Source organism: Stenella coeruleoalba (genome assembly GCF_951394435.1).
Source record: "Stenella coeruleoalba genome assembly, chromosome: 13".
Classification (NCBI taxonomy): Eukaryota; Metazoa; Chordata; class Mammalia; order Artiodactyla; family Delphinidae; genus Stenella; species Stenella coeruleoalba.
Window position 1 is genome coordinate 58,589,528 of NC_137159.1, and position 16,215 is coordinate 58,605,742.

At 41.1% G+C, this 16,215-nt stretch overlaps 1 protein-coding gene across 3 annotated transcripts in view; it reads right to left on the reverse strand.

The window, feature by feature from the left end:
• The window catches only part of TMEM178A (transmembrane protein 178A), a 229,639-nt gene that overhangs the window by 88,489 nt on the left and 124,935 nt on the right, over nt 1-16,215 (reverse strand). Inside the window, exon 1 of one of the 3 annotated variants that reach the window (XM_079940543.1) lies at nt 4,409-4,587. The exons of the other annotated variants lie outside the window; for them this stretch is intronic. The gene's annotated coding sequence lies outside the window, so the exon portion shown is untranslated. Of the gene's footprint in view, nt 1-4,408; nt 4,588-16,215 lie in introns of those variants that run through there. 3 annotated transcript variants of the gene reach the window in all.

Consider the following 16,215-nt stretch of genomic DNA (forward strand, 5'->3'; position numbering starts at 1 on the left):
TTCAGGAAACCTGTTTTTTCTTTACTTGTGGGGGTTTTACAGAGGATTTCTGCTCCACGGAGTGGTCATTTCTCAAGCTGTTTCAAACTCACAAGATCTATCAGGGACCACACGAACCACGTCTAGCCTTGCGTGGCTATTTTTCTCAATTCAGTTCTATTTCCTTCCTTCCCCTCTCTCCCCTCCGTCCTTTCTTCTTTTCCTCTTTCTCATCCCTCCCAGGCATCAGGCATTCTTGTTTTTGTTTTTTTTTAAACATCTTTATTGGAGTATAATTGCTTTACAATGGTGTGTTAGTTTCTGCTTTATAACAAAGTGAATCAGCTATACGTACACATATGTCCCCATATCTCCTTCCACTTGCATCTCCCTCCCACCCTCCCTATCCCACCCCTCTAGGTGGTCACAAAGCACCGAGCTGATCTCCCTGTGCTATGCGGCTGCTTCCCACTAGCTATCTATTTTATATTTGGTAGTGTATATATGTCCATGCCACTCTCTCACTTCGTCCCAGCTTATCCTTCCCCCTCCCCGTGTCCTCAAGTCCATTCTCTAGTAGGTCTGTGTCTTTATTCCCGTCTTACTGAGGCAAGACACGCTCGCAAAGAAGGCTGCACCTTCTCTCCCAACCCCGCTGTTTCCCATCTTTGCCCTCTGAGGTTTCTCTGTTAATACCAGTTCTGTTCTTGTAGGAAAACTTGGTCTCCTTTCGATATATTTAAGTCAGGCCCCATTTCTCCCAGATATTTCTCTGACTCTGAATCTTTCCAAATGTCTGCAGGTCTCGGCACTCAGACGTACTTGCCAAAGCCTGCTGACCAATGCTCCTTCTGGAGCCTGAGATTTATCAAGTCTGACCCTCCCTTCCGTTTTGGCCATCAACAGACAAGGGTGCGAGTGTCTGCTTGTACAACCCTGTAGCACCACCAATACCAACCCAAAATAAACACAAATCTAACTCCAGTAGCTTTGAAGAATCATGTAGATTAGTGCTATCCAGTAGAAATATAACATCAGTCACATTATGTTTTAAGCGTTCTAATAGACACATTTTTTTAAGTAAAAAGAAACAGGTAAAATTAACATTAATGATATACTTTAACCCAATATATTAAAAATATTATTGTTTCAACAAGTATTCAATGTAAAAAATTATCAATGCAATAGATATTTTACATTCTTTTTTCTACACTAAGTCGCCAAAAATCCAGTGCGTATGTTACACTTGCTGCGCAGCTCAGTTCGGACCAGCCACACTTCAACGGCTCAATAGCCAAAGGTGGGTCCTGACGCCCACACTGGAAAGAGCACAATGTAGATGTTTACTGTGATTTTCAGGAAGCAGCAGGGTGAGAGGTTTTACAAGCATATCATAAAGGCTACATCCTTAAAATCTTTCTTAGACAACTCTCTCCACCCGAGTGCTAAGAATCTCTCAGCCCGTTCACCCCCCAACTCACCCCCTCACTGCTTCGTTCTGTTCTTCCTCTTCCCTCCTCCTTCTCCACTCACCATTCCTGCCCTAGGCCCCTGACACTGAAAACGCTTCTCTGACAGCATTTCCTCCAAAACTTAGTCCTCCTGGAATTGTACTGAGTAAAATTATCTATTTTGTTGGCTGATTCTTAAAGGTTCCCGGTTCAGCCAGCACCTGCTCACCAGTCTCCCAGGTTTCTCATGGGTGCCTGGGTGAGCACAAGCGATCCCCAGCCGGAAACAGATGAGCTACTCTTCAGATGCGTGGGGACTTCACCAAGGCAACGGAACCTGCCTGCAGTGAAAATGCTCCTGCTAACCAGCCCACGTTGCAGAGCCCTTCTCAGGACCGCTGCCAGCACTGCAGCGCTAACAGGCGAGTTACTCAGAAGAGGAAGGGTTCTGCTCTATGGCAAACGCCATTCCCTCCCTCTGACACCTAGAGTCTCGGGAACAAGCGGGTAGAGAACATGGAGGCAAAGCAACAGTCCCTGGACCCCAGCTTTGTTATATTCAGCCGTAAGGACTACAGAATTAATCACGATCTGTTTGTACAACTTTTCTGTCAATATCAGTTATATCTACTCTGTTTCTCTAAGTACTCAGTCAGGTGGGCTGTCCCCCAGAGACAATGCAGGTGGAGTTACAGCTTCCGGTGGTGAGAATGGATTTGCTCACGTTCAGCCCTATTTTCCCTTAAGATTCCTTTTGCAGCTCATAGTTTCAGATCATTTGGTTGGAATGAAGATGGCAACCTTTGCTCATGAAATAGATCCTCTATCTATGGAAAACAGATACACAGCATAACTAGATAAGTAGCCTTGACCTTCTTGAGACACTATTGGCTATAACTGAATGGACCCTCATTATTACCATGTCCACACAAAACATATGATTGGACCAGGCAAGATCTACCCCCAAATGACCCAAATTTTCACAGGAATCAAAATCAACTCAGACTCCCAAGGGTCATCCAGATCAAAAGAGACCTAAAGCTAGTCTAGGAAACCCCTGAAGTTTTCTAACCCAGTGCAGTACTGGCAGAAATGGGTCACCCAGGGAGAGCACGGATCTGAACCACACTCTCTTCAGCATCTTTCACGTCGTATCAAGCACTCAGAGGAAACAGGCTGAAGACTTGGCGACTCTCAATACAACCTCTTGTATCTAAACATTAATAAATATCCAGGAAATATCAATTGTTCTTTTCTTCTTTCCCCAGCTGAATCGCATCGTTCTCACACTGAATGGCTTTTTAATATCTCTGACACACTCCCCCTCCTGTGTCTGCCAGTATTAGAATGTATTATTTGGCTGGTGATTTTTCTCATTTCTCTTCTCAACTCAGCAGCCAGAACTGCTCCTCCTGACTTGGCAGAAGTTGAGGATGTCCATTCTTGCTGACTTTTGTGCCCGTTCATTGCCAAAAACCCATAATATTTAAGGTTTTTAATTCTTCCTCTGCATTTTTTTTTGAGAGGGGTTATTATTTGTGGCCAGAAAGTCAGCATTTTTCATATTCACTCCACAGTTTATAAAGTACCTAACACAGGTCTCTACTTCCTTGCAATCCTCAAGAAATATGTAATTGTCAAGTGAGACAAGTTATGCAAGAATTCTATATACAATCTAACTACATACAATCTAATTAATTCTATATACAAACTAATTAATTAATCTAATTGATCTGTTTTGTTATTGTTATATACAGGAGCATGTTTTCCTGTGTGTGGTACACAATCATAGTTTCCTCTGAGCTAGTTCATTTACAGTACCTCTCTCTGCTGATCTGGATGAATAATAATTTCAGATAAGTTTAAGACAGCTGAGGCACAGTGGAAAAGGTGTCAGTGAACTGGACTCTGCCACCAACTAGCTGTATCCTTAGAAAGTCACTTAATATCCATAAACCACATTTATGTTCATCTGTTAAAATAGGAGACTGGATTAGATCAATGGTTTCCAAGGTGCAGGTCCCCAGGGCCCTCCAGATTCATGGGATCTCCAAATCCATGTGTATACCTAGTAGGCTATAGATGAAATAAATGATATGTCTCACTCATACAGGTATAGCTATTTGTTTCAAATATATGTAACTGCTGTTCTGGTTAACGAAGTTTAAATTCATGCAAATGATTATTGAACTCATAGTGGCATATTGTCATTATATACCTTCTCAATCCATGCATACTACAAGTTTAAGTCCTACTACATGGGAATCCAAAAAACATTGAGATTGAAAAGGGGTTCTCACGCTTGAAAAGGCTTGGGAATCTCTGTGGTATAATGATCTGTAAGATCCCTTTCAGCAATAAAATTCTGTGTCTAAACATTTCTATTCTGGCAGGGGGTCTTCCATGCTCTAACTCAAAGGCCAGTAAGGGAAATAGCTGAGCACGGGGTGGACTTGGAGTGACCCTCAGCCGGCAGCATGCAAACCAGAGCTCCATCCAGCCACACTGCACTCTAACTGCAAAAGCTCTTACAGAGGAGAGGAAAATTCCAGATGGGGGCTATTACTGTCTTAGAAGAGTTCTTGAGACTTTTTTTTTTTCCTCTTCTCTGTTCCATTTAACTGTTGACTCACTTCTGGCTATACGTTTCTGGAATCGGTATCAATTATGGCAGCCAAACATGAAGGAAGAAATCTGCTCTCATTTATAGCCTTAGTGTTTTAACTTGAAACACTAGGTCTTTTCAAAATAGGCATATGCAAATACTAAGCAAATTATACCCAAACCACAAACCACTTCTTTTGGGAACCATCTAATATTTTTTTCCCCTTAATATAAGCCTTAGGATAGTCCTGATGGTAAGAATTATTCCAAGGATGTAGGACTAGATACTCATTTATGTAAGAAGCCAAGTTTAACGATTATGCAAATAAAACGATATGAATGTCTTTTAAAGAAATAAGGAAGGGACAACTTACTTATTATGGGTTCCTTGAAGGATGGACCATGTTTTTTATCCCTCTGTGTCCCTGTATCCTAGCATTTACGGTTGTTGCTATATCTGTTAAATGGTGAGTTTCCTGAATATAAAAAGAAGCATTAGAATTGGAAGAGGATCTTGACTGCCCTTCAACTAAAAGGGACAGGATTGGAAATAATCAATCACAGCCTATGAAATTAATATGAATAATACAGAATTGAAGAATATTTATGTGAATGCATTTTCTAAAAGCTTGGGGGGAAAACAGGAAATGAGGCAATAGAACTACCAGAGCATATCACTGTAAAGTGATAGATACCAATTTTTCCACTATCTTAAAACTGACTTCTTGGGAACTGGTTTATCAGATTATATGTGGAGTTAGCAAACTACTGAGAGATATAAAGTGGCTAAAAATGTCAGAGGAATGACTCAAAGGGACCATTTGCTCCAATCTAAAGATGCCAGAGAGTAGTAGGCCCTAAAATTCATAGGAAAAGAATGAAGCAAAATAATTAAAAAGAGAGTTGGGTCAAGATGCTCAAGAAATAGAGTTTAGGCAAAAACAAAACAACTGACTTACAATGTTTCAAAAGAGAGAAGGCAGTGGTGAGTTTGTGATATATTACTGAATGGTTAGCTTGACAACAAAGAGAAACTTCAACCAAAGAAAGAATTATTTACAAGAATAATAAAAGTGGCAATCAACATTCTTTTTTGTAAACATTATGTATCTGGCACTATTCTCATCTAATTCCATCTTCTTGGGACTTCCCTGGCAGTCCAGTGGTTAAGACTCTGTGCTTCCAATGCAGGGGGCGTGGGTTCGATCCCTGGTCAGGGAACTAAGATCCCACATGCCATGTGGTGTGGCTGAAAAACACAATGGTAATTCCATCTTCTCAATTCTGCCATTAGGTATGTGCAATGTGATCCCGTTTTACAGACGAGGTTGGAAAAGTTTGCCCCAGATGACTCAACCAGAAAGTGGCAGGGTCAGGATTCGAAAATAGGACTCTTTGAGATGATGGGTGTTCAACATCACTCCCATTAGGGATCCAAATGGAAACTAAAGGAGCAAGAGAAGAAGCACCTTTGTGAAAATTTCAAGATCAGCTTCTACTAAATCCATGAGAAAAGCCTAGCTAGCTGCATGTGGAGGAAAGATGAAATGGTCCACTTCATAAAACAAGGGGACTGAGCCTCATATTAAAAGAAAGAAAAGGGAGGCATTAGTAGCAGAGGCCACTAACATTGCAACACACTGTTTACAAGATTTTTGCAAAAATTCTGCTTCAGTTGTTGACAAGAATAGCCAAAGGCATGATTTATACAATCTGGCAATCTGCCATGGAGAGGCGGGAAAGAGCTGACAGTTGGTGAACTTAAAAGAAGTCATAAAGAGGGGGTGTAATAGAAAATTACTAGATTTTGAACAGGGAAAAGGCTTTTTGCTCAGATAACACGAATCATATAAATACAAACTAGACAATAATACAAAGCGGTATAATATCAAGGAGTATGGGAAATATTACCTGTGATATAGACTATAAGAAATATAGGAAATCAGATATTGGGCTAGATACCATTTATGCATTTTATTATTTTTTTAAAAGATAATCCTAAAAGAAAAAAAAACACAAAAAGAAAAAAAGATAATCCTAGATCCTAGTTTGAAAAGTATTTTAAATTAGAATTCAATTAAACAAACAAAAACCAATGAGGTTTCACTGAGTAACAAAGAAAGTACTAGACTGAAAGTCCAGAGATTTAATACAACATTTTAAAACAAATACCTTGGTATTGCTAAGTTTAATTTCCTCCCTGGTAAATGGGGTATAATAATAATACAAGGCTCAGAGGATCTTTGTGAACATTAAATGCAACAATGTTTGTGAAAATTGCCAGTGCTGTGCAATCTTCATCATCGTGATCGTAATTCCTGCTCTGGTCCTACTTAGCTGTATGACCTTAACAACTAGAAAATGGAACTGGAAATGAGGAGGTTAGACTAGATTACCCCTTTAAACACTCCCATTCTCTGCTAATATAAATCACTGCTTTCCTTCAAAATTACATAAATATATTTTGCAATAGATAAGCAATTAAAATGTGTAAGAACCCAGCATCTCCATACCCAGTGGGTAGAGAAAAAGCGAAATTAAACTGACAAGGAGAGAGGCAAAGCTGCCCGTCTCATCCCATATACTGTGTGTGGCATGCAGATCGGTCAGTTGTAAGAAAACGCTTGTGAAATTTAAAGGCAGTGGAGGGAAATTTTGAAAAGAAATATCCATATACAGGCAGAGCCCCCATCACATCCCATTCAAATGACACAGGTCAATGATAGCAGAATAATACAGCAATGCTTCTTCTCCATTTATTTGGTAAGCTCCTACTGATTCTACAAAGCTGGATACAAATGTCTGTCACCTCCCAATTTGCTCCCAGAGCACTGTGTATATCATAGGCTTACCAGTCCTTTGTAGTTGGTTGTTTTGTACATCTATCTACCCACTAGATTGCTAGGTCCTTAAGAATTAGAATAGCATCTTATTCAATTTTATAGCCTAGCCAACCACAGGGTCTGCCATATAAAAGTTGCTCAATAATGCTGGTTTGAGAATTGAATTAATTAATTAAATGCTGAAAATACAAAGTACATGATAGAAACTGGCTCTTAAGTCAACAGAAAAGACTTTCAACTTTAAATGGCATCTGACACAGTCTCTCTAAAATTTCCCTTAAAATAACCATGAATCAGAAGGGAGGGGGGGACTTAAAAACTAACATTTTCATTAACCACCATACTGATGGAACTGTGCTGAAGAGTGCAGTTGGTAAATCCTTGTGTTATGCTGCCTTAATAGAAAGACTACCCATCTGAAAAAAAGGTACAAAGTCCGTTCAATTCTCCCAAACGTTCTGGCTCCCTGGAATAAGAATGCAAGACTTGTCCCAACCCAGAAACTGGATAGCTGACCTTTACTGACTAGCTGCTGCTTTTGGAGGCTGTCAGAATGTTGTTATTTCCCACCATCCCCAACTTATAAACATCCAACCTATGAATTATAGGCGAAAGAAACCAAAGCAAGTGGAATAGAAATTATAATCAAAGACACAGTTGAAAAAAAATCACAAATTGGAAAAAGCCTCAATTATGCAGGTGTAAGGAGCCCATAATGTTTCAGAGGGAAAATATATATAAAGAAAAAACTCTTCAAGCATCCAGACAGGAATAATGAATTGCATAATAAAGGGAGGGAAGTCAGGCTGATCACAAACTTCTCCTTCCTATTATTATTATTATTATTTTGGCCGTGCCACATGGCTTGCGGGATCTTAGTTCCCCAGTCAGGGATGGAACCCCAGACCCTGGCATTGGAAGCTCAGAATCCTAACCACTGGACCACCAGGAATTCCACTCTTTTGTATTATTAAATGTTAGCAGGAAATTAAGCAGAGTATATAGAATTTTGAGGGGCAAAAGTTGTAATTCAAGATTTTTATACCCAGTTTTTATGACTCTTTTAGTTGCAACCGAGAGGAAACCCAGTTCTAACTAGCTTAAGGGGAAATAAATGAATATATTGTTTCACAAAACTTCCAAGGTAACTTTAGGTACAGCTAAACCCAAGGGCTCAAATATTGTCATTGCCCCTCTCTCTCTTCCTCCCTGCCATCAACCCCGCCAACTCTTGCTTCATCCTGTCTCTGCTTTTCTCTCTATATTGGCCTCATTCTCTCCCACTGTTATGTACACTCTTTCCCTATCCCAGGGAGTGTGGCCAAGGAAAAAATTCCATACCCACATTGTTTTAGCTCATGATTCAAACGGATGACAGACTCCCTGCATCCATGAGATTTTCAATCTCATGAGAATACTTTGGTTGCTTGTATTCAGACCATGTCTAATCACCATGGATGCGAAGTTGGCCCATTATTGGTAAGGCCTGAGTCACACACTGGTCCTGCAGACAGCGCATACACTGTGATTAACAGTCTCACAAGAACCTAATGAGATGGGAGGGAGACAGTTCCTTCATAGAAAGAAAGAGTGGGCAGACAATAAGAGCAAATATGAACTACATTTCCCCCATGCCTACTTAACACAAACTCAAACAATTTCAAAAGTCCCTCCACCTGATATTTGTCCAACAAATGTATGTCCAACTAATGTATAACTAAAGTCACACTTACTCCAAAGAGAGACAACACAGAATCACATCCAGTTACTACCCCACCTCCATGCCCAGGATCTCTGGGTGATGTACACATCTCTGATATCCAGATATGGTTTCTCTTGATTCAATAACCTGCAATATATATTTTTAAAATTACATTCAAGAAACAACTGGAAGTCTGAACACTGCCTGGATATTTAATAATAATAATGAATCATTGTTAATTTTTTGGGTGTTATTGTATTACGGGTTTTTTAAAATAATACTTACGACTTATTAACAGATGTAATGATACGATGCGTAGGGTTTGCTTCAAAATAATCTAGTGAGTGGAGATATGCATAAAACCAGATTGACTATAAGCTGACCATTGTTGAGGTTGGATACATCAGGGTTCATTATTCTATTGATATTTATAGTGGTTGTTTGAAATTTTTCACTATAAAGGTACAATAATAATAGTTATAATAAAAAAATAACCTGCAGTTTATGATCAATGTAATGATCCCCTATAGCTCCCTTACACAGTAGAGGAGGAAAAATAGCATATCTTCCAATAAAACTCCATTCAGGGGACTTTCCTGGTGGTCCAGTGGTTAAGACTCCGTGCTTCCACTGCAGGGGGCGCAGTTCAATCCCTGGTCTGGGAACTAAGATACCACATGCCTCGTGGTGCGGCCAAAAAAACTAAAAAACAAAAACTCCATTCAGAAAGGGTGCCATGATGTATGCCACAGCATGTACCAGACCCTACAGAATAACACAGCAAGAATTTACATCTTGACAGCGAAACCAATCTGACAACCCCAGGCTTCTCCCTGTGCACAGATCGCCCACATTCATTATTCTTCAAGGCTGTGCCTAAAATGAATGTAGGAAAAAATCCTTCTGGAGGTCCTGCCCCTTAACATCTCTCTTGCATTTGGTGTTATTACAAGGACCTGGGGATTGCCTTAGCAATCCAACAATCGCAAGTGCTTTCCAGTTGATATTTCTCTGGAAGTTCAACACTTTTAAACCCCTAGTCATCTACTGATGGGGTCTACTTCCGTAGGTGAAAATCAGAAATCTTGTCTTGTCCTTGATTATAGACCAGACTCTTCTGCATACCTGTTTCTTAGCAGCAGTTCTTAGCCTTCAGCTACGAGAGTCCTAAATGACTCAGGCTGAGGTATTGAGGCAGAACGGATCAGTGCTGTGCCCAGGCTGAACCGGTGGGTTGGCTGTTTACTAGGGAATGAATTGTTACCTTCCCCACCAGCCAGTGCTCAGCAGGATAGTTTGGGGAGGGGCTTAAAGGATCAGGCTTCCGGATTTCTCAAATTCCTCCCAATCACAACCCCTACTCCATCTCTCACCTCCCAACCTCTGCCAACACTAACTTCAGCTTGGGTCAGGGATTTTAGCTTTTGTAGTTCCATGAGGTGCATGATTATCTGACCCCCCAGCAGTCTTAGATTACTGCCCACATCCAAATGGAGGAAAGGCACCTCTTAACGAAGTTATATACTATTTCCTTCCTGCTTTCACAGGGACCAATTTATACTGAAGCTTTTTCTTTTCTTGAAAGACGTGCAAGAAGCAGGCAACATCCTGAAATTCTGACAATTCCTCTAAAGCTCCAGTCTCAGCAGGCACATGTCTGAGTCCAAAGAAAGAAGAGGTCACCCTTTAACCATATGTTTTGGAACAGCATAACAATGATGGACGATTTTCTTGCCCTTGGTATGGGGGTCCTCTCCATCCTGTGATACACTTAGACTCAACCAAATCTTTACTGTAGAGTTTATTCCTAGCAATGGCCTTTTCCTAATAGCAATTCTATACTTACTATTTTTTAGTTGTAAAGGACAGAAAACCAACTCAAACTATCTTAAGAAAAGCAAAGGAAATTTATTGGCTTGTCTGACTGGAAGGTCCAAGAGTAAGACTTCCAGTGCAGCTGATCAAAGATCTCAAACAATTCAGCTAGCCCCACTCTCATTTTCTCATTTTCTTCCCTCCAGCACTCGCGTTCTCTCTCTCCATCTCTAAGATCTGCGTGTTTCATTTTGTTTGTTTCATTTTGCTTACGTTGGCCTCATTCTCTCTTGCCACAGATGAACTCTATTCACATGGCAGAGAAGATGGCCCCTCGCAGCCCAGCTCTACATCCATACAGCTCACAAGCCATGCATGTAATTTAATTCAAAGGCCCTGACTGGCCCTATTTGGATTATATTCCCACCCCTTGTAGAAGTCATTAAGGACAGGTTATCACAGTTAACCAGGTCTAGGTACATACCGACTCTGAAGTGATAATTATACCAAAAATACATGGGTTGAGGGAGTAAACCTTCCTCAGTTGAAAACAAAACAAAACAAAAACAACGACAACAAAAGACAAACAAGAAAAGCTGAGCAGAAAAGCACAACAGACGTTCCACCTACTCCAGCTTACTTGTCTTCTATGCCTGAAGGCATTCCCAACATTCCCAAGATGCATGGGGTCAGAAAATACATTACCCATTTATCTTTTCTGATAAATGTACTTGAAGAAGAAATTCCAGCTAACCCAAATTAAGACACTAAGACAGGAGATATCCACATACTAAGAAATACCAATGTACTTCCTTTCCTCAGTTTGACTCTAGACTTGGGAATTCAGTTTTATTTTTGCTTTCAGGTAGATTTTGCCATACTGGGCTGAGACTTGGTCCCTCTTTTTTTGTTTTCAACTTAGCTTCTGCTTTGGCTCCTTTCCCAATTCCAAGAAATCTGATTCTCACGACACATCCTTCATCAAACATTTCAGACAGCACCTTTTATTGGATTTGACCAGTTAAACAACACAGTTGGTACATAACTACTAGCATGGATACAATCCAAAATACTGACAACACCAAATGCTGAAGGATGTTAAGACAACAAGAATTCACTGCTGATGAGAATGCAGAATGGTAACAGCCACTTCGGGAGACAGCTTGGCGGCTGCCTACAAAGTTAAACATAGTCTCACCATATGAGGCAACAATCACACTCCTAGGTATTTACGCCAATGAGTTGAAAACGTATGTCCTCCAAAAACCTGCACATAAATGTTTACAGAAGCTTTATTCATAATTGCCAAAACTTGGAAGCACCCAAGATGTCCTTCAGTCAGTGAGTGGATCAATGGTGGTACATCCATACAATGAAATATTATACAGTAATAATAAGAAATGAGCTATGAAGCCATGAAAAGACATAGAAGAACCTTACATGCCTATTGCTAAGTGAAAGAAGACTCGTCATACTGTATGATTCCAACTATGTGACATTCTGGAAAAGGCAAATCTACAGAGACAGTGAGAAGGTCAGTGGTTTCCAGCAGTTTGGGTTGGGGGGAAGGAGGGAAGGATAGAGGGAACACAGGGAATTTTTAGGCTAGTGAAACTCTTCTGTATGCTACTGTCATTGTGGACACATGACATTATGCATTTGTCAAAACCCACAGAACTAGACAGCACAAAGAGTGAACCCTAATTTAAACTATGGACTTAAGTTAATAGTAATATATCAATATTGGTTCATCAATTGTAATAAATACACCATATCAATGCAAGATATTAATAGTAGGGAAAACCGAGGGGGGTATATGGGAACTCCCTGTACTTTTTGCTCACTTTCTTTGTAAACGTGAAACTGCTCTAAAAAATAAAGTGTACTCATTTAAAAAAAGAAAAATACAAATAGCAGAAGCATCTTTTGGTGCCAGAAATAAGGAAGTGCTCAAAAATGTGTGTATGTGAAAAGGACATAGGATCCAGTCTAAAAGAGCTCCCAGTAGCCAAAGCTGGATCAACTTCATAAATAATGATAGCATGGGGTTGTATATAATCCTAATAATAAAATAAATATCCACAAGTCCATACTGAAATAAATAAATAAGATACAGCTCTTCCTTATGGAAGAATGAATTCCAATTAAGAAATATGGGGGACTTCCCTGGTGGCGCAGCAGTTAAGAATCCGCCTGCCAATGCAGGGGATAGGGGTTCGAGCCCTGGTCTGGTAAGATCCCACATGCCGCGTAACAACTAAGCCCATGCGCCACAACTACTGAGCCTGCGCTCTAGAGCCCACGAGCCACACCTAGTGAAGCCGGCACACCTAGAGCCCATGCTCCGCAACAAGAGAAGCCACCACAATGAGAAGCCCGCACACTGCAACAAAGAGTAGCCCCTGCTCGCAGCAGCTAGAGAAAGCCCGTGCACAGCAATGAAGACCCAAAGCAGCTATAAATAAATAAATAAATAAATAAAATACTTTAAAAAAAAGAAATATGGAAGGAATGAGGGAAATAGAAAATTGGCATTAGAACACTACCGTGTTAGCTGTTGCAGGCAAGATCTACTGATGAATGCTCAAACTAATGAGTGAAAGCATGAAGAGAAACAGGATATTTGCATAGTCTCAAAATATTGTCCTTGGGCTTCCCTGGTGGTGCAGTGGTTGAGAGTCCACCTGCCGAGGCAGGGGACACGGGTTCGTGCCCCGGTCCGGGAAGATCCCACATGCTGCGGAGCGGCTAGGCCCGTGAGCCATGGCTGCTAAGCCTGCGCGTCTGGAGCCTGTGCTCCGCAACGGGAGGAGTCACAACAGTGAGAGGCCCGCGTACCGCAAAAAAAAGAAAAGAAAAGAAAAGAAAATATATATATATATAGTCCAAAAATTACTTATTAATTACAATAGGAAAATAGTAACGGTATAATAAAGTAAAGCAGACATCACCTTAACCAAGTGATCAAGGTTAACATCACTAGTAATAAAACATATTGAATCATGTATCCACCAATACGATGCACTGAGAAGGGTACATGACCCCTAAAGTATCCTTCCCAAAAACGCAAAATTGCAAGCTCACCGTGAAAAAACACCAGGCAAACCCAAACTGAGCAACATTCTACAAAATATCTGATCAGACTCTTCAAAAATATCAAAGTCATGGAAGGCAAAGAAAGCCACGTTCACATTGGAGAATTTGAGGGGACTTTAAACAGGGGTAATTTAAGGTGTCGGCAGAGTGTAGGGGAATAACAAAGGATGGTCACAGTGGCCAGCACTGGGCTTGAGCAGGCAAAGGGAGGAAGTAGTCAGTGGCGCCTGGATAGAAAGCTTGTGGAGAGGCCATCCGACAGGACCTGTGACTTTCAGTCAAGGACACAGCCATCCTGATGTGACTCCCCCAGGGAGGGATCTAGAGGAACAAATTCCCCAAACTCACTCTCCCGGCTCCCTCCAGTCTCCTGCCAGCGCTCCACAAGGAGCAAAACCCAACCCGGAGCCACAGGTTAAGGACTGTTGATGTGGTCCATACAACACCTGTCTGCTGGGTCAACGCACAGGGTGGAGAAGGCAGAGCATGGACCTGGAGGGCCAAAGGGAAGCCGTTCAGCACAGAGCTGGCCCTCACAGAGCACACATTCTCGTGGAGGAAGACAAACAACATAGTAACAGCAAACGTTCAGTGAATGCTGACCACGTGCCAGATGCACTCAGCACTTTACAGTGTTATAACTCAGTTACCCCTCACAATAGCTAATGAACTCAAATTAACTAATGAGGAAACTGAGGCACAGAGAGGTTAGAAACCTTGTGCAGAGTTTATATGTGCATGAGTTGGTATCAACTATTATAATTTGAAAAAAGACGAAGCCACATCTAAACTCTTAAGTAAATCACAGCAAAATGTTTTTGGAAATTATAAACTAGCATTTGGGGAGGATGGAAAATGACGGCAAAATGAATATTATGGGTAAAAGACAGAGGGTTTATTTTTAAGTTGTAAGATTAAGACTAATAGTCCTGGGGATCAATTGAAATATAGTTGCCAGTGGATGTGTAAAAAAAAAAGTCAAAAAAAAAAAGTCAGAAGAGCTGGATCAAAAAGGAAAACACATTATAGTAAAAGAAAAGAGAGAAACAGGGGTGGGAAAAGTAATATGAGCATATTCTGTTAAACAAAATTAATATGCAATTATAACTATTTGAATATTCATACTATGTAAATTCTTTTTGCAAATGAGATTATAGACTTGCTTGCAAACAGTAATCGTGCTAAATAAATGTAAGGTGCTATTATTTAAAACAACAACAATAACTAGTGGATAATATTGGCAGCAGTCCCTATTGAAAGCTCAAGCTTCCAGGAAGATACTATCTATAAAGAAATATGCAGGAATCACAGCATCCCCACAGCTAGAAGGCGCTTAGAAATGAGAAACATTTCTTTCTGAGTTCTCCCTTGAATTGAAATTGATTGGCTTCCTGGACAGTAACATGGCGAGTTTCAGGATGGAGGTTCTGAGGACAGAATCCTCCGGGCTTATGACTGCCCCACAAAGTTTCTCTGTGGGACCAGGACAAACTTAAACAGTTCAAGTAAATGGCCCTCCAGCTCTGGTCCTTGTAACTGTAAACATGTCTGTGCGGGCCCCCGTCCACTCAAGCCCCTCCTCCCCTTCATCCACAGAGCTGACGAAGCACAAGGAAGTTGAAGTCGCTGTGTGTTTAGAGCAGTTCTGCAGGACACAGCAAAATCCGAAATGGATTGTGACCTGCTGATAATCTTTCACAGCGAACCAAGTGATCATTGATTAAAAATAGCTTTGAACATGTATTGCACATCTATTTCAGGCCTCGTTTTATTTGGAATGCAAATACTGCTGGAAGCCAGAGCTACAGGAGCAGCAGCTGGAAAGCTACTCAGACATTCTAGCCAATTCTTGTCAAGCCCAGTTGGTGAAATGAATGCCATTCTGCGGTCTCCGTGAAGGAGAGACTGTTAATTATGCCCCACTGCCCAGTGGTTTCTATTATGGACACATCTGAAATGAGAGGCTCATTTGAAATTCCCAATTTCACTGCTTCCCGGAGCCTAAACCAAGTTTAAAAACTGATTTGCGAGGATGACAGGGTAGTGCATACAAACTGCCTTGCCCACAGACTCCAGGTAGGGCTCTAATGAAAGTCTGTCCTAGTTTCAAAGGCTCTTTCATGCCCCGGGTGCTCATATTTTCATCGGTATTTCTTACCAGTTCCTAAAATGCAGTGTTTGGGCAGGCTTCTCAGTAAATAATAAATAAAACACACACATCCATCCCTACACCTCAAGGCGAAGGAATTTAGTTTTCACGGCGCTCTCAACCACCGCAGGCTGTGATATTTTCATCTCTCTGAAAGGAAGGCAGGCTGGGATCTTGTCTGTTTCGACAGAAAGCCTTTCAAGGAATGTGTATGCTCTGCATCAAAAGACAGGCTGTTTTTCCTGAGGAAAACTCCTCTCCAAATGATCGCTGACTCCTGTTTTGGCAGCGGGAAGGGTGGAGTGGAGACTGCACTGTGGGCGTTGCCATCTTTGAGAAAGGAATGAAAACAGATCATCAGACTCAGGGTGGCTATTCGAATCCTACTGGGCTTTACTTTGAGCCAACCAGCCACTTTCTATTTTACTTAGACCTCAAGTAACACTGGTCCCTGATCTCCCTATGCTCTTCTATTCCATTTTCCCATGAGACCACCGGTGTTCACAGAGCGGAGATCGTCATCTGACCAGGCAGCAGCCCAGCATGGAGACGTAGGACCAGGCTCACGTTGGCGAG